This window comes from Jaculus jaculus, chromosome 10, assembly GCF_020740685.1.
Source record: "Jaculus jaculus isolate mJacJac1 chromosome 10, mJacJac1.mat.Y.cur, whole genome shotgun sequence".
In the NCBI taxonomy this organism is placed as follows: Eukaryota; Metazoa; Chordata; class Mammalia; order Rodentia; family Dipodidae; genus Jaculus; species Jaculus jaculus.
In genome coordinates, this window is record NC_059111.1 from 102,987,162 (window position 1) to 103,006,527 (window position 19,366).

Sequence of the window (19,366 nt, forward strand, 5' to 3'; positions counted from 1 at the left end):
CACACACACACACACACACTCACACACACACATTGGGGAGATGGCTCAGCGGGCAAAGTACATGCCATGCATGTATGAAGTCCCAACTTTGGATGCCTAGCACCCATGTAAAAGCAAGCTGTAGAAGCATGCCACCATAATCCCAGAACTGGGTTGACAGAGACAGACAGAATTCCCAGAAATGCTGGCTAGCTGTCGTAGCTGGATCTGTGAGCTCCAGACTCAGTGAGAGACCCCGTCTCAAAAAAAGAATATGGCGGAGGGTGAATGCTGAAAACACCTAATGCCAATCTCTGCCCCTCCACAAGCATGTGCATACACATGCATGCACACCAATGCACATGTGTGCCCACACACATATGAATGAGCACACACACACACACACACATGCACACACCACACATATACACACAGTGAATAAATGAATAAACAAAGTGGGGTAACATTTTTTGGTAGCTCTGTGAGGATGTGGACTTACCTGCAACTGGGTCTTGCTTTTCTTCTGACAGATCACTGATCTCAATGAAATACGCTATGAAGTTCCCCATGAACACATCAAGCAGGTTAATCAGACCGCTGAGAACTCCAGTTTGAGCTACTACATAGAGGTCACTGATAAGCCCTTCAGCATCAGAATAATGAGGAAGAGCAGCAAAAGAGTCTTGTGAGCTTTTTCAACACTCTTTGCACACCTTTGGACCTAGGGGCCCAGTATAATCCAGTCTGTCACACTTTGGGTACATAGCAAGATGAGTATGACTCAAAAATATGTTACTTGGGCTGGAGAGATGGCTTAGCGGTTAAGCGCTTGCCTGTGAAGCCTAAGGACCCCAGTTCAAGGCTTGGTGCCCCAGGACCCACGTTAGCCAGATGCACAAGGGGGCGCACGCGTCTGGAGTTCGTTTGCAGAGGCTGGAAGCCCTGGTGCGCCCATTCTCTCTCTCTCCCTCTATCTGTCTTTCTCTCTCTGTGTGTCGCTCTCAAATAAACAAAAAAAAAAAAAAAATTTTAAAATGTTACTTTAGAAAAAAATGTAAAATGAGTGTAACTCATTACAGTGGCCATCTACCATGATTGTAGAGCAGAAAATGTGACCATGAAATAAATTAGCTTTCTATTTAATAGATGCATGGTCGCTAAGTATAAGTATATATGCTTAATGGTTCACATATACTATGACATAAGGAATTTTGTTGCTGTGAGTCATTTATATTGGAACTCAAGCTTCATTGTTTAGTATTTCGATGTATTATTACTTGTGAATCTTACCACTAAGCACCTGACACCAGTTTGAGCTCACATTGCCATTTATACTGGAGAAAATACAAGTGTTACTATCAGTAAAATCGACAACCATATAATGGCACCAACAAATCACCAGTCAGCTGTGTGGTATAAGGCATTGTGTATCACCACTAGTATCACTTTATTGTCCATAAAGAGAAGATCACAATATCTCCTTTCCTAAGGGAAATGCTCTAAGATTCCTCAAGCATCCACAGTAGTGCCTGGGAAGTAGGAGATGTAAAGTTGCATTCTCTTTCTTTCTTCAATCTATGCCCAGGGGTCCTGTCGCTAGTACTATGCTCACCTAAATTCAAAGAAACAGATGTTCTGGAAGCACCCTTAAAGGTAGTGTGACATTGATGTTACTACCTAAGGTAACTAATCTTCAAGCACAAGACGAAAGGCAGAAACTCACTCTGTCTCCTTCAGAGATAGTGCTTCAATGACTCTCACTCTCCCAGGTTGGATACAAGCATCGGGCCCCTCCAGTTTGCCCAGCAGTACTTACAGCTGTCTTTCCGACTGCCCAGCTCCAACGTGTATGGACTGGGGGAACACGTCCATCAGCAATACCGTCACAACATGAGCTGGAGGACTTGGCCCATCTTCACCCGAGATGCCACCCCCACTGCGGTGAGGTCCCCTCCTCCCCATTCATAGTTTATGATCAGGAAGATGTCTGCTTTCCTCTCAAAGTAGCCTGTAAAGATACCTGATTTTGTTCAATTTAGATGTGTTTGTATTGGGGAATACTTGTTCTGAAGTTTTATGAACTTGGGTTCTGTTTCACTGAGTGGATCTATTAGTCAAATCAAGAGCAGTTTATAACCGACCATGGCCATGTGCCACTAATTCACTTGTGTGAGCATCACATCATGTTGATTGCTGTTGAGTAGCTCAGACCTTGAATTGCTTAAGCATATGTTGGTCATTTTCCCCCAGTCGCTCATATAGCACATTCTGGCATTAGACAAGCTAACTGTCTGGGGATTGACTCTCTTCCAGTTTCCAGCCAGGTTGCTCCAGATTCCATCCCATCAGCATCTGGTGTCTTCAGTAGTAGGATCTTACCATTAATGTTTGGTGGGTCATCAAGTACTCTGACAAAATTCTGTCTTCTTTTGGGAAACATTGTAGGTCTCTCTGATCAATAGCTCATTGTGGATGTTACCCACATGCTGGTACTGGGAGTTACAGGTCAGTGCCAAGGGAGAAGAAGGAAAAAAAACATAGGTAATATAAAAGAGAAAGAGAGAAAAGACAAAGAGAAAGAAACAGGAGAGCACTGAGGATAGTATTTATCATGCCCTTTCCAGGACTCTGTGAATCAGGTATTCTCTCTTAGCACCTGATAAAGGTTTGACTCTTTAGAATGTCTTTCAGGATGTAGTATTTTACGGTACCATTTCCATATGGGTACAGTTCTTTGTCCCACACCTCCCCCTTGTCTGACTCTCCCTCCCACCATCCCTATTGCTTAGTCCTCAAGATGTTTATTAGGAATATCAGCATCAGGGGCAGATTCAGGTTAGGAGCCACAGATGAGTGAGACCATGTGGCAGTTACGTTTTCTGTGATTGGGTGAGTTCACTGAGAATGATCTGTTCCAAGTTTGAATATTTTTCTTCAAATTTCATTGTGTCATTTTTCCTTACTGTGGCAAAGAGTTCCATCATGTAGGTATATCACATCCTAGTTATTCATTCGTCTAATGATGGACATCTGGGTTGATTCCAGCTATTAGCTATTATGAATTGAGCAGCTATTATAAACATAGCTGGGCAAATGTCTCTGAGCTGAGGTTTGGAGCTTTTAGGGTAAATGCCTAGTAAGGGAATAACTGGGTCTGTTGGTACCTCTAAAGTCATCCCTTTAGGAGCCTCCACATTTCTTTCCATCGTGGTTGTACCAGCATTCCCACCAACAGTGAACGAGGGTTCCTATTTCTCCTGATTCTCACCAGCATTTGTTGTCATTAGAGTTTTCAATGTTTGCTATACTTACTGGGGTAAGGTGGAATATCATAGTTGTTTGAATTTGCATTTCCTTGATGAATTAGGGATGTTGAACATTTTGTTAACTGTATGTTTGCGTTTTGTAGTTCTTCCTCTAAGAACTTCCTGTGCAGTTCTTTGCCCCGTTTTGTGAGTGGGTCATTTGACTTTTTATTGTTTAGGTTATTGAGATCTTTGTAGATTCTAGAAATTAGGCCTCTGTCTGATGTGTATCTAGCAAAGATTTCCTCCCATTCTGTGGGAAATCTATTGGCTCTGCTTATTGTTTGTTTGTCTATGAAAAAGCTTTTCAGCTTCCTGAGATCCCAATGGTTGAGTGATTATTTAATTTCCTGAGCTACTGGGGTTTTGTTCAGGAAGTCCTTTCGCATGCCTATGACATGGAAAGTTCCTCCTCTGTTTTCTTCCAGTAGTAGCAGAGTTTCTGGTCTTATATTAAGGTCTTTGATCCATTTGGACTTGATTTTTGTGCATGGTGAAGGATACTTTTGCTGGGTAGAGTAGTTTGGATTAGAGTACATAAATTCTTAGAGTTTGCAGTGTTCCATTCCAGGTCTTTCTGGCTTTTAAGGTTTCCATTGAGAAATCTGAAGTAATTCTGATGGGATTTCCTTTATATGTAATGTGTTGTCTCTCCCTACCTGCCTTTAGGACTTTCAGTTTTTGATTGATCCTTAGAGTCTTAATGATAATATGTCTTGGGGAGTTTTTGTTTTGGTCCAATCTTTTTGGAGTTCTGCTAGCTTCTTGTAACTTGATGGGACTTTATTTTGAGGGGTTGGGAAAATTTTCTTTGATAATTTTGTTGAATAAGTTTTCCATACCTTTGGTCTGAATTTTTTCCCTTCTGGTATTCCTGTGATCTGAATGTTGGGATGCTTAAGGGTGTTCCCTCATGGTGTGTTCACAGAAACTTTTGAACTTGCTGAATCTTTTGGACTCATAACTGTTTCTTCTGTTTTGTCTTACAGTTCTGAGTTTCTATCCTCCGCATGGCTGACTCTAGTCTTGAGAGCTTCTATTGAGTTTTGGGCTTATTCAATTTGGTTCATATTTTCTACTGCTTTTTATGTATAGTTTCCAACCCCCATGTCCAGTCCCCTTTTTCATGTCATTTTCTGATTTTCTTAATGCTTCTTGGAGTGGAATTCATCTTTGCATTTCTTTTTTTTTTCTCTCTCCTTCAGATCATTTAACTGTCTTCAGAACCCTTCCTGATTCTTTTCTAATATTTCTAATCTAGTGAGTATATCATTCATACAATTATTGGTCCTTTGTTAAGTTTCTTCAAGTTCTACTATTTGCTTGGCCAGGGTTGCATAGTTTGTTTCCTCATTTTGGGGTTCTGATTTTGTGGCCTCTTCTATGTTTTGATTAGAGACATCCATTACGAGGCGGGACATTCCAGCTGGATTTACTTGCATCTGATTTTTGGCGCTATTCCTTTTTCCACAGTGGTCTGCCCATCACCATGTTTCAGAAAGCCTAGGGTGTGGGACGCCAGCCTGCTGGCCATGGGTAGGGGGCAGCCGTGAGTGGGATGATGATCGCCCACGAATTCAGAAAGGCTAGGGAGGAGACACTAGCCTGGTCCCTGGTTGGTGGTGGGAGGGGGCAGTGGCAAGTGGGATGGCTCAGATGGGCTGGATGGAAGGGTGACTGGGCGGGCGATCACTCATGGGGTCAGTAAGACTGGGCTGTAATGGCAGCTGGGCAGCCCAATCACGCATGGGGGACAGCAAGGCTGGGCAGAATGGCTATGATCACTGCCTTGGAGCTCTGCCCAGTAGTGGGAAAACTTAGGGCAGAGGACCTGGCCGGCTAGCTTGAGTCCACTTGGCCTTCAGTTTAGTGCAGGAGGGTCCTCCTACTGGGACTGCGTGCTGCTTGAGGGGCTTGGCGGACTGGTGGGCTACCCGAGAGTGTGGGAATCGGCGGATTACCTATTTTGCTCCTCCACATCCTCCCACTGGAAGCCTAATCAGCAAACCCTAGACCAAAAACACACCCCCATGCCCCGCCCAACATTAAGGGTCTTTCCTTTTCTTCCCTATGAGGTGAAGCGGGGTTAGGCAGACACCATCTTGACCGGAAGTACCTCTTCTCTCTTTTTCTTCCCATTCTCCTCCCTTCTGTTCCTTTTTTTTTTCCCCCTTCCTCCTTTTTTCTTTCTTTCCTTTTTCTTTAAAAAATGTTAAAAAAATTTTTTTCCATCTGGGAGACTGGGAAGATGACTCAGTAGGAAGAGTGTCTGCCATGAAAGCATGAAGACCTGTGTTCAATTCCCAGAAGTCACATAAAACAATGCTGGCATGAGGACATATGCCTGTAACCTCAGTCCTGAGGGCCGGCGCAGAGACAGGGAAATTGTTGTGGTACACTGGTCAGTCAGTCTGACCATACAATGCCCACTCCATATTCCATGAGAAACTCTCTCAAGGAAACAATGTAGGAGAGCTATTGGTCTCTGCATGCATGTGCACAATGTGCATGCATCTGCACATACCCAAGCTCTACATGCATCAACACATGCACCAAAAAATTCATCCGTGTGCTAACAAGTATGAATGTATGGGTCTTTAGATAGGATTTGAAATCTATCATACCTAAGTTTACTGTCTTCTCTTTTTCACATGCTATGCTGAATTTCTTAATTTCTTTCTTTCTTTCTTTCTTTTTTGCTCCTACTAGAATCTATCCTCCACTAGCTGCTTAGTGACATACTTTCAAGCAGCACTCTTCCAGAAACTTTCTGCATATTATCCACTTAATATGTGTAATTTATAGTACTTAGAGTAACATGCATGCCCCATCTCTCTTTTTGCCTGTCTCATCACACCTCTCTTGGTCACAAGAGTATGATGCCTTTTTGTAAAAAAAAAAAAAAAAAAAAAAAGTTAAAATATTGTTACCATCTAGCATTACTTAATTTTTGAAGATATTAAGAAGAAATGCAAAATTGTTCATAATGCAATTGTCTCCTATTAACATTTGGCATATGTCGCTGGGAGTATTTTCCAAGTTTTTTTAAAAAAATGTTAAAAAATTTATTTATTTGAGAGCAACAGAAACAGAGAGAAAGACAGATAGAGGGAGAGAGAGAGAATGGGCGCACCAGGGCCTCCAGCCTCTGCAAACGAACTCCAGACGTGTGCACCCCCTTGTGCATCTGGCTAACGTGGTACCTGGGAACTGAGCCTTGAACCGGGGTCCTTAGGCTTCACAGGAAGGCGCTTAACCGCTAAGCCATCTCTCCAGCTCATTTTCCAAGTTTTAAAACATAACTTGAGACATAAAATTCACTTGACCTGTTTTAAATACTATTCAATGATTTTTTTCACACATGTACTAATCTCTGTGGTCATCATAATTCAGTTTGTAGACATTTTCATCACCCTAGTATAATCTCTCATGTCTTTTAAAAATTGTTTTATTTACTAATGAGAGAGAGAGAGAGACAGAGAAAGAGAGAGAGAGTGAGTGTGGGCATGACAGAGCTTCCTGCCTCTGCAACTGAACTCTAGATGTATGTACAACTTGGTGCATCTGGCTTTATGTGGGTATTAGAAAATCTAGCCCAAGAGCCATCAGGCCTTGTAAACAAGCACCTTTACCCACTTTAACCTTTTCATACCACTTTAGACTTAACCCCAATTTCTTAACTTATGTTTACATCAGCCTCAGGCAAGCTCTGATCTACTTTTTGTCTAAATATTTGACTTTTCTAGACACTTCATATAAACAGAATCATGCAACAGATAGCATTTTGTATTTATTTCTTTCAATGCATAATGTTTTGAAACGCATTTTCATTTTAGCCTGGGTGAATACTTCAATTCTTCATATTTCTGAATAGCATTTCATTAAATAGAACAACCTTATTTTGTTTCACCACTTATTAATAGATCATCCCATTTTAACACTTTTTTGGTGCAGTAGTACATCAAAGGTTGAGCAAATATATGTATAACATGGTTTTGATTTCATTTTATGGTGAGTAACTTTAATTAATTAATTAGTTAATTAATTAATTTAAGAAAGGGCCTTATAGTGTAGCTCAGACTAGAACTCACCACGTAGCCCAGCCTGCCCTCAAACATGCCATACTTTTGACTCCATCTCCCATGTGCTAGGATTGCAGGAATGTTCCACTAGGCTTTGTAGGATAAATATTTTAAACACATAATAAATACTGTTGCTTCTGCTTTTCCTTCTTGCTACAGGGCATGATTAACCTATATGGAGCACATACATTCTTTTTGTGCCTTGAAGACACCAGTGGAGCCTCTTTTGGAGTTTTTCTGATGAACAGTAATGCCATGGGTAGGAAACATCCATTTTATCTTCCATGAGTAGGGGTAGGTTTGAGGTTAGTGCTCATAAAAACTTTTACGGTGAGATCACCATTTATCAGTGGAGTATCGAATCACAATGCTGCTTCTATTGACACTTGAACTTGGCAGTAGCTTATCCTGTCTATAAATCCAGCTCATGCTTAGAGATGTCTTGCTTAAAATTGCATTAAGAGTCTTCTTTGAAAGAATGTTTCCCTTAATGCTCTGTAGATAATAGGACCGGTAAGATAAGAGATGTCTGTAGATTCCAACATGCACTATGCTACACACCTGTAACCTGAGGTTGTGTTTTGTAGAGTGAATCTCATAGCCGTCTTTCTCCAGCTTTGGGGTTAATGATGTGCTACTGAGTATTCTCTATTTATATAAAAACTTAATTATACTCAAATCCTTCCAATAAAAATTTTTTAAAACATTTTTTTCATACACCCCAGAACTTTATATTTTAAAAAATATTTTATTTATTTATTTGTGTGTGTGTGTGTGTGTGAGAGAGAGATATTGAGAGTGTGTATGGGTGTGCTCGGACCTATAGCCACTGCAAACAAACTCCAGATGGATTTACTACTTTGTACATCTATCTGCCTTATGTGGTTATTGGGGAATAGAACCCAGGTTGTTAAGCTTTGCAGGCAAGCACTTTAACTACAAAGCCATCTCTGTAGCCCAGAACTTTATATATATATAATATATATATTGTTTTTTTGAGGTAGGGTTTTACTCTAGTCCAGGCTAACCTAGAATTCACTCTGTAGTCTCAGGGTTGCCTGGAATTCATGGCGATCCTCCTACTTCTGCGTCCCAGGTGCTGGGATTAAAGGCGTGCACCACCACGCCTGGCTCCAGAAATTTATATTTTAAAATGGTTATATTTAAAAGAATTTGTTCTTTAAAAAAACTCAGAATTCCATTTAAAAATATTTCAGAATTATTTTTGTTCATTTCATTCATGTAAAGTATGCTTTGATCATATTTATCTTCTCTTATCCCCCATGAAAACACAATCTTTTGCGATGAATATCTTGCACCAGTATTTGGATAAATATCAGCTACCTTCTGATAAAACAAATACATGTGATTTGTCTCCATTTGAAAATGAACTGGAGACTGGATGACTGAGCTATCATGCTCTGGCGACGTGCAAATTTTCACTCATGGATACTAATGGTCTATTTATTTTTAACAATTTTTTTTCTTTATTAGTTATGTACATACTCAGTTGTAAACAGCACATGCTGGTACCATCCTTAGCCTCATCCCTGTCCCCTCCCCATTCTGAAGGGCCCCTCCTCATTGGGGATGCCAGTCCTCCCCGTGGGGATTGTGGGTGCTGCATTGTGGGGGCCAGGGGGAAGAGGCAAGGTGGGTGCTTTTCAATCCTCTCAGAGGCGGCCCTTCAGCCTGCTCCTGCCATCACGTACCGCACGACGGGGGGCGTTCTGGACTTCTACGTCTTCTTGGGAAGCACTCCAGAGCAAGTGGTGCAGGAATACTTGGAGGTACGTTCGGTTTTCCGTGCCCATAGCCACCGTTTGCGGTGTTCTGTCACGTGGCCCCTTAACAAGAAGGCAGCACACAGCAGAGATGAAGTGAATTCTTCAAGATGACTTTTAAAGGGCATATTACATACGGTTCTAGATGCCAGTGAGTTCATGATAGGTAAAGATGTTGGGCTGGAGAGATTGCTTAGCGGTTAAGCGCTTGCCTGTGAAGCCTAAGGACCCCGGTTCGAGGCTCGGTTCCCCAGGTCCCACGTTAGCCAGATGCACAAGGGGGCGCACGCGTCTGGAGTTCGTTTGCAGAGGCTGGAGGCCCTGGCGAGCCCATTCTCTCTCTCTCCCTCTATCTGTCTTTCTCTCTGTGTCTGTCGTTCTCAAATAAAAAAATTAAAAAAAATGTTATACAGCCTCCAAATCATTGTAGCATATACAGCACTTTATACTAATGCTATCAATGAGGTCCAAATAAAGTGCCATGGAGTTCAGAGAAGGTGTTCTTACTAGAGGAAAAGGGCTCTTTGGGAATGATGTGAGAAAGGGTTGTGGTTAGAGCTTTCTCACAGTACTTTACATTAAATATATCTCAGGGGGCTGGAGAGATGGCTTAGCGGTTAAGGCACTTGTCTACAAAGCCAAAGGACCCGAGTTCTAATCTCCAGGACTCCAGGAAGCCAGATACACAAGGTGGCACATGCATCTAACATATGACTCGAGTGGCTGAAGGTCGTGGTGTGCCCGTTCTGTCTGGCTGTCTCACTCTCTTTCCTCCATCTCATGCCTATCCTACCTCTGCCTCCTGAGTGCGGGGATTAAAGGCAGGGATCACCATGCTATGTGTCTGTATGTCCTCAATGCTGTGTGAGCCCTTGCCTCTCTGTAAACACTGAGAAAATATTTACTGAATAAACAAATGTTATTGCTTTCCAGGGCTAGGTATAGAATTCAGTGGTAGGAAGCTTCTCTAATATGCGTGAGACTGGCTTGTAGCTACAGCAGCACCACTGCCCAGAGTAGCAACCATCATCATCATCATCAACAACAACAACAAAATACCTCCAATCATACAAAAAAAAATTCTGTTTTCCCATTTCCTAGAGGTGATTTTTATTTTACTGCTATAAATCAAACCCAGAGCCTCTTACAAGCCAGAGAAGCACTTTACCAACTGAGCATACCCCCAGGCCCTCTGTTTCCCCCTAAAATAAAATTAGGTATGCATTCGTTTATAATCCTAGCATTTTCTGATACTGCATTTCTGGGTATACATTTAGGTGTGTTAGTGAAGAAAGATGTGAGCTGTGGAGATTTGCCATAAGGGATTCCTCTGGCTTCTGACACTTTTAGACCTCAAGACTTTTTTAGAAAATGGAAAGGAGTGAGTGCTTGCAATGTTGGCCATAGTGACACGATGTTCAGTATAAAAGTTTAGACACTTCTTTACTTCTCTTCCCAGCTTGTTGGACGACCATTCTTGCCTTTCTACTGGAGTCTTGGTTTCCAGCTTGGTCGCAGGGATTACGGTGGCATTGATGGGTTGATAAAGGTTGTAAACCGCAGTCGTGAGGCTGGAATTCCCTATGTAAGTTGGGACTGCTTTTAATACACCTTAGGGATGGTTCCCTCTATTTTAAAAATTAAATTCAATCTATTATGAAAATATAGATAATGATAATTTCATAGAGGCTTACAGACTGAAAAATTAGAATTCTGAATTACCCATCTGGCTATGAAAAAAAAAAGCACATTTTATAGAACCAAATGGCTGAATTTTAGCCTTACTCTTCATAGCTGTGTGAAACGTTAGATTAATTAAATAAAACTATGACTTTTAGTTTATACAAAATGAGAATGTAAGCCAGGTATGGTGGTGCCTGCCTTTAATCCCAGCACTCGGGAGGCAGAGGTGGGAGGATTGCAGTGAATTGGAGGCCACCCTGAGACGACATAGTGAATTCCAGGTTAGCATGGGCTAGAGTGAAACCCTACCTTGAAAAACTAAAAGAAAAGAAAATGAATATGTAATATTTAATTCAGTGGGCCAGTCATAAGGAATGCTTTATATATTCATGTGAAGTATCTAGCTCATAATAGCAACCCATCAAGCGTAGGTGTTATTCTATGAGAGAGAGAAACACCTGAGATGACGTGGTCAGTGAGAGCTGATAATCATAATGATGACTCACAACAAATGAATTTCTCATAGCAACCTTGCAATCTGCTTCCAGATACAGTAGACTCTCAAAGGTGTAGGTACAAAGTATTTATGATGCTCAATGACCACCTATAAATTAAAAGATAGCTTTAAGTGTATACTATTTGATAAGTTCCTCTAGGAGATGTATAATAATACATCATTAGAGAAAATTATCAAAAGAATTTTGTGTGGCTAGCTCTGGGAACTTTAGACCTTTAGGGCAGATGTGCATGTGTTGGCATTTGAAAGAAGATGATACAAAGAGAAATAACTTTGACCTGATCTGAGTATTATTCAGTTCCTTCTTTGAGTATCAGTGAGGGTAGATACAGGGGTCAGATTTTCTTATGAAAAATCATATACCCATCAATTTATTTGGAATTAATTGTATTGAAGTTTGCGGTGCCCATATCTGTTGTCTGAAAGGACACAAATGTAAGAGGAGACTACCTTGACCACACCTACACTATATTCCTAAAGGCTTTTACTTTCATAGATAGCCCTCATTTACTATTACAATATATGCAAGGGCATTTATGGTTAATAACGTTTAGAAGGTTGCATATTTTAGCTGTAAGGCCAACTTGTACATACAGCTCTTTGGACTCTACGTCTAGTGTTGGTTCTCATCTATCCTCCTGCCTCTGGTAGTTCAGGAACAGATGAGCTGCTCCCCCTTGATTGGGAGGTCCTTCTGTGTGGCAATGTGGGGCACCCATGTCCCAAATGACTATACAGTATCAGGACAGGTAGTTCCCTGGCTGCCAACAAGCCACAAGCTGGCATGACTACATCAGGAACACAAGGAAGACTTTCATGTCTTTAGAAGACTGGCTAAAAAGAGCATCTGGAGTCAAAGGATCTATAACCAAAGGCCTGGTCATCCCTCCATTCCCTCATTAATGTGACCTTGGGAAATAACTCTTTAACTTATTTATTATTCCATTCTTTAAGGATAACACCTTGTCTTAACAGGTTGGCATGCAAACAAAAAACAATGCCCATATGAGAATCTGGTTAGTCAAAGTGTTATTCCTTTGTCATTTATGCCTATTAGTCATTGTTCTAGCAGTTTTATAGAGAATAAAAGAACATTCCCCCCTTATTATACTATATTCTGCATTAATACTTTGAATACAAGATGGTTATAGTATTATTTACATGTTTATTCAAATGCACATTAAGGAGAACCTGCTACAGGTCCAATACCTAGGCCCTCAAGTTATAGAGATGAACAAAAATTTCACTTCCTAGTCTAAGCTCCTACCAATTCTTCACGACCTGCCTCTGTGGAATGGGGACACAGAGCTGCAATCTAAAAGTAGCTGTATCTTTCATTTTTTTAATTTTTATTTATTTATTTGAAAGTGACAGACACAGAGAGAAAGAGTCAGAGAGAGAGAGAATTGGCGCGCCACTGCAAAAGAACTCCAGACACGGGCGCACCCTTGTGTGTCTGGCTAGCGTGGATCCCAGGGAATCAAGCCTCGAACCGGGATCCATAGGCTTCCCAGGCAAGCTCTTAACCGCTAAACCATCTCTCCAGCCCATCTGTATCTTTCAAAACAGCAGGATTGTTTATTCCTGCAAGACAGCGAAGCTCTGAAATTCCAGGACTATTAGGCAATATGGTTTCTTTAATGTTTAGGAACCAGAGTTGAAGTCCTTTCTCTCCTCAGGCTGTTTTCTAGCTTCTAACTGGTCAGGGCTATCTTTCAGGATGTGCAATACTCAGACATAGACTACATGGATGGAAGGAAGGATTTCACTATTGACGAAAAAGCTTATCCCCAGTTCTCAGAGTTTGTCAATTGGTTACATAACAATGGACAGAAGTATGTAATTATTATGGTATGTTCACACAATTACCCTGGCACCACATTTTTTGCTTTCACAGTTTAAAAAGAAACTCACCAAACTAATATTCCTGTTCTGCTTATTTATTAGAACCCTGGCATCTTCAAAGACTTGGACTATGAGACCTACAGAAATGGAAGCCTGAGCAGAGTATGGGTTATGGGGGGCAGAGGCTTTGCTGTTGGAGAGGTAATTCCTTATGAAGTTCAGAATAAGTGACAGTCATTTCAGGAAGTTTGTACTTCTTGTATGGAGATGAATAGAACACAAGTCACAAGACTGCCACATTTTTATGGCTTTAAATGTTCCTTTCATTCTATTTTAAACTATTTGATATGATGATAAAGTTCTTAAAATCCTAAATGGTACAAAAAGCTAGCCCCACACCCACTCATAGTTTAGATAATTGAGAAGCATTATACCATCAGGAGAAAATTACTTATAGTCTTTGTGGCTCTGAATTTTTAACTCTTTTATAAGACCTGAAATTCAACTGTAATGATGTTAGCAACATGCCCATGGGTTACTGTGGCCCTTAAGCTGACATGTTTTCTTATGAGAGGAGAGAAAGAAAATGAGATAGAAAGATAGGGAGGGAGAATTTGCTTGCCAGGGCCTCCAGCCGCTGCAATAAAACTCCATATTGCATACATCACCTTGTGAGCATGTGTGACCTTGTGCATGCATCACCTTTGCATCTGGCTTATGTGGGATCTGGGGAGTCAAACATGGGTCCTTAGGCTTGTCAGGGAAGGGCCTTAAATGCTAAGCCATCTCTCCAGCCCTCAGTTGACATATTTTTTATTTATATAAGACATCGAGCAATCCCAAATTTGATTCTAAGGTAGTAGAATAGATCACCCAGAAGCCAATTTCCAGGACAGCTAAACTTCTATGTATTTGAAGTCGAATCATTTAGCTAACCTTTTATTTAAAGCATGTAGAGTCAACCCAGATTTGACTGTGTAAGCCTTACAAAAATACTGTTGAGTAGTTTTCTTTACAAAGCAGTCTTTTCAAGGCTCTTTGATAGTCTGACCTTTACTGTGTTCACTTAATTTTTTCATTGACTTTGTCTACAAGGTTCCATTCTGTTTTCTTTCCTTTTCATTGATTTTTAACTTTCCATGAAGTTCAGGGAAATTTCTTCCTCCAAACTAAGTTTTTGCTTTCCTTGCTTGGTTTGATGTGTCTCAAAGTACCAGGTATGTTCAGTACTACATATCAAGTAAAATTCAGAGACCACAGTGAAATAAAGATTTTTAGTAATCTGGAACTATCTATAAGCCATTTTACCATTATTCATGCTTGGGTATGATATTTAAAAAAATTAAATCTAATTTCAGAAATTTGGTTAGCTACAGCTTTATTCCTGTGCCATTTATCATTATTCTGGCAGTTTTATAGAGCAAAAAAAGACTATTTTCACCTTTTATTCTACATTCTGCATTGATGCTTTGAATCTAAGATGGTTATAGCATTAGTTTGAATGACTGTCTCCTTCAACCAGTAAGGAACATGAATCATTTGACCTAACATTAGCAGAGGTAGTAGTGTTATAGGCCAGTGAAAGTTTCTTACAAATGCGTTTGGTTTGAATGGAATCTGTCTGGTCTACTTTCTGCTAATGACACTGTTGGTGATTCTTTTGCCAAACCTCATGTTTCCTGAGGTACAAAATTACCTCTAATTACTACCTGGTGCTCATAAACTAAAAACAAAGAACAGAAAGTCCAGTCCATGTAAAGGAGAAATTTTAAGCTACTATTTAGCATATTAATAATTATTTGCATTTTGATAAATATATTTACTATGTTGGATGAATGTAAAGTTGCTTCCAGTTCATTAAGTTTGTATGTTAACTCAGAATTTTCAATCATTTTTTTTTTTACTTTATTGTGTGACAGACACAGAGAGAAAGACAGGTAGAGGGAGAGAGAGAGAATGGGCGCGCCAGGGCTTCCAGCCTCTGCAAACGAACTCCAGACGCGTGCGCCCCCTTGTGCATCTGGCTAACGTGGGACCTGGGGAACCGAGCCTCGAACCGGGGTCCTTAGGCTTCACAGGCAAGCGCTTAACCGCTAAGCCATCTCTCCAGCCCATTTTCAATCATTTTGATATGGTTACACTTTGTTGCTACTGTTAGAAAGAACTTATAACTACTGTTTAGTAGATATAGAAAAATGAAAATATTTGATATAACAGTAACTTAATTAACAATTTGTAAATATTGTTTATATGCAAAAATGTAACAAAATTGCTGGGCGTGATGGTGCATGCCTTTAATCCCAGCACTTGGGAGGCAGATGTAGGAGGATCGCTGTGAGTTCGAGGCCACCCTGAGACTACATAGTGAATTCTAGGACAGCCTGGGCCAGAGTGAGACCCTATCTCGAACCGCCCCCCAAAAATGTAACAAAATTGCCTAAATCAGGTTTAATATAATCTTTAATTTATAATACATGAAGCATATTTAGTCATCCTCTTTTTTTTTTTTAATTTTTTATTTATTTATTTGAGAGTGACAGACACAGAGAGAAAGACAGAGGGAGAGAGAGAGAATGGGCGCGCCAGGGCCTCCAGCCTCTGCAAATGAACTCCAGACGCGGGCGCCCCCTTGTGCATCTGGCTAACGTGGGACCTGGGGAACCGAGCCTCGAACCGGGGTCCTTAGGCTTCACAGGCAAGCGCTTAACCGCTAAGCCATCTCTCCAGCCCTAGTCATCCTCTTTTTAAAAACACTACATACTTTAGACTTTCAAAAATGTTAGGTCATCTCCTAACTTTCCTGATAATTTTTAGTTTTCATAGAAAAAAAAAACAACATATAATGGATTTTCATTTGATCATTTGGCTTTCCTTTCCTTTTTCCTGTATCTCTCTGGAGGTATTTTACTGTTTGGATTTTGTTGCAAGGAATGACAAATTTATTCTAAAATGTGTCAATGCAGGCTCCAGTAAAACAAATAGGAGTGAGTAATCCTGCAATAAAATGATCAAACAATCTGGACAGCTTTCTTCTCTGCTCTCTAGGCATATCCAGGACAGTCAGTCTTTCCTGATTTTAGCAATCCTGCTTCTCGTCAATGGTGGACCCAGCAGCTCGCTGAATTTCATAAGCGCTTAAAGTTTGATGGAGTGTGGATTGTAAGTTATCATTTAAAACTCAATTTTCTTTAGAAGCAGAAAGGCTAAAATTTCAGATGAATTTTTACCCTGATACATAATAAAAGTTTCCTTGCCATATTGGTATTTAAATTCTTTTACTCGATACTGAATATATCCCAGGAAAACAGGCTCCTGAAAATCCTGTGTTCTTATTCTGAATGTGCCACTAACTGGTAATTTTACTTTATTAAACTTCTTTGTTTTCATAAGGATATGACTATTTCCTCTCTTAAGTCCCTAAATCCCCTCCAGATTAAAAATACTGCTTTATTAAAAGTTACAACTGCTATTGTTTATAGCATTGGGCCTTACAGATTTAACTACTAAAAAGTAACTTAATGAGGACCCATTTTTGCTGCATTACAGTGGGGGAGAAAAACAGAAGATTATCTTGGCTTCTTGGAATTATTAGACATTTATTTATTTATTATTATTATTATTTTTTTTTTTTTGCGGTAGTGTTTCACTCTTGCCTAGGCTGACCTGGAATTAACTCTGTAGTCTCAGGGTGGCCTCGAACTCATGGCGATCCTCCTACCCCTGCCTCCTGAGTGCTGGGATTAAAGGCGTGCGCCACCATGCCTGGATAGACATTTGTTTTTAATTTATTTTTGAAAAATAGATTTGACCTAATTTATTCTCTCATATTTTTTCTTAGAAGAACAAAAAAACAGAGGGAATGAAAAATGATACTACCTTTTCTTCGGTTTTGAAACACACTGAAGTAGTAACAACACCAATAACATCTTCACAATTTATAAGGCAAACATCAAGCTTTGAAATTGTATTTCTTAATTAATAGATGATAAATTAATTCATAAAAGGTAAACATGTTCAACATCACTTAGAATTAGGACATACTTTATTTTTATATATTTATTTGCAAGCAGAGAGGAGAAAGAGGGAGGGAGAGAGAGAATGAATGGATGCACCAGGGCTTCTTGCCACTGCAAATGAACTGCATATGCATGTGACACTGTGTGTCTGGCTTTACATTGGTACTGAGGAATTGAAACCAGACGGGTAGGCTCTGCAAGCAAGGGCCATTAACCACTAAACCATCTCCCCAGCTCAAGAGCGTACTTTAAATATGAAAAAAATTCAGTAACTTGATTTTATAAAAATTAAACCGAGGCCAAGAAAAGTTGGAAAGACTATTCACAACACAAAAATCAGTGAATAGGCAACTACAGGTATCCTAGTTTCTAGTTGATAAGCATTTCCCAACAACTAACTTTCTATTGAGAAAGTTTCTATTCTGTGTGTTTTATGTCTTTGAAGGAAATGGATGAAGTATCTGTCCTTCTCCAAGGTCCTGATCACATGTGTGAGCCAAACAACCTGAATGTTCCTCCTTTTATTCCCAGTAAGTTTTCCCATTGGCTGATGCCATGGGCAGTAGTTGCATTTAGAATATCATTAGCACCATTTAGTGTGGTCAGGAGCAATTCACTTCCCAGTCCAATCGAGTTCAGCGTATCCTTAGACATTTACTCCACTCTCCTATTCAAGTCTCTATGGTATTCCTTGGTCTCCTATTGCTTTTTTTTCCCCTGCTATAATCCAAGGGCAGAATGTGGTGAAAGTGTTAGTCTGTGTACCCCTGCCCAGTACTCAGTGGGCCTTCCACTCCAGAGTTCCAAGTTCTTTCATCCAGTTTCACAGCTGCATTGCCTCTAAACCACTCAGGAAGCATCACTTTGGATAGCGTAACCACCGAATGTTTAGAAATTCTCCCAAACAACCTCACAATTGGAGTAAATCTCCAGTTTTGTTCTCTCTTCCTCTCTCCTACCTCTCTTTTCTATGAACGATAGTTTAAGCATCAATGGTTCCCCAAAGATGTATTTATGGGTCCCAGTTGTAATCAAGGTCAGTGCTCAAGTGACTTGATTTTGAGCATTATAAAAAAGTCAGATGATTTTATGATAAGATGACACTAGATTGGAATAAATCTACAATTTTAACTCACTTGCTTCCCCTTCCTTCTTTCCTTACTTCCTTCCTTCTTTCCATTCTTCCCTCCTTCTTTCCTTTTTCTATGTATCTTTCCTCATTAGAAACAGTTCAGGGCATAAAGGATTCCTTGAAGGTCTTATTATTGGTCCTGTTTAATGTCAAGGTTGGTTTTCCAGTCCCTTGAAAGAGAACATGTATTTGAATGGGGATGGAGAGGTATTAGTTACTTTTTTGTTGCTATGACAAAATACCTGACAAAAGTAATTTAAGGAAGGAATGGTTTATTTGGGCTCACAGTTCAGTGAAGTACAGTGCACCCTGGTGACAAGGCATGGTGATATGGTCACATTACATCCACAGTTAGGAAGCAGAGAAGTGGACGTAGGTGATTATATGGTGGTATCCTTTCTCCCATTTTATTCAGTCCAGATCCCGGCCCACAGGAACAGTGACTGGGTGGCTCTTTTGTTGAAGTTACTTGATGAAGACGTGTCTCACTGATGTTTCCCCTAGGCATCCTGGATGGCTCACTGTTTGCCAAAACCCTCTGCATGGACACAGAGTTTTACTCAGGCCTTCATTATGACGTCCACAGCTTGTATGGATACAACATGGCAAGAGTCACAGATGAGTAAGGGCTTGGTTTTCTCCCTGGTTTCAGGTTTGAGGGAGTGGGAAGTAGGATGTCAGAGCTAAGAAGTGAATGAGATTCTTTTCTCTTCCATAAATGTGTTTTACGAAACATATATTTATTTGAGAGAAAGCGAGAATGGGTGTGTGGGCATGCCAGGCTCTCTTGCCACTGCAAACAAACTCCAGATGCATATACCACTTTGTGTGTCTAGCTTTACCTGGGTACTGGGGAAACAAACCTGGATCATCAAGCTTTGCAAGCAAGCCCTTTTAACCACAGAACCATCTCTCCAGCATCTATAAAACATCTGTCTTGAGAATCTGAATACATGAATATGCTGTAATTTGATTGTACACCCTCTTGTGTCTTGTCCAACTCCTATTTCACTGAGCACCCTC

At 40.3% G+C, this 19,366-nt stretch overlaps 1 protein-coding gene across 1 annotated transcript in view; it reads left to right on the forward strand.

The window, feature by feature from the left end:
• The window catches only part of Mgam (maltase-glucoamylase), a 256,817-nt gene that overhangs the window by 184,555 nt on the left and 52,896 nt on the right, over positions 1-19,366 (forward strand). The window lies entirely within an intron of this gene.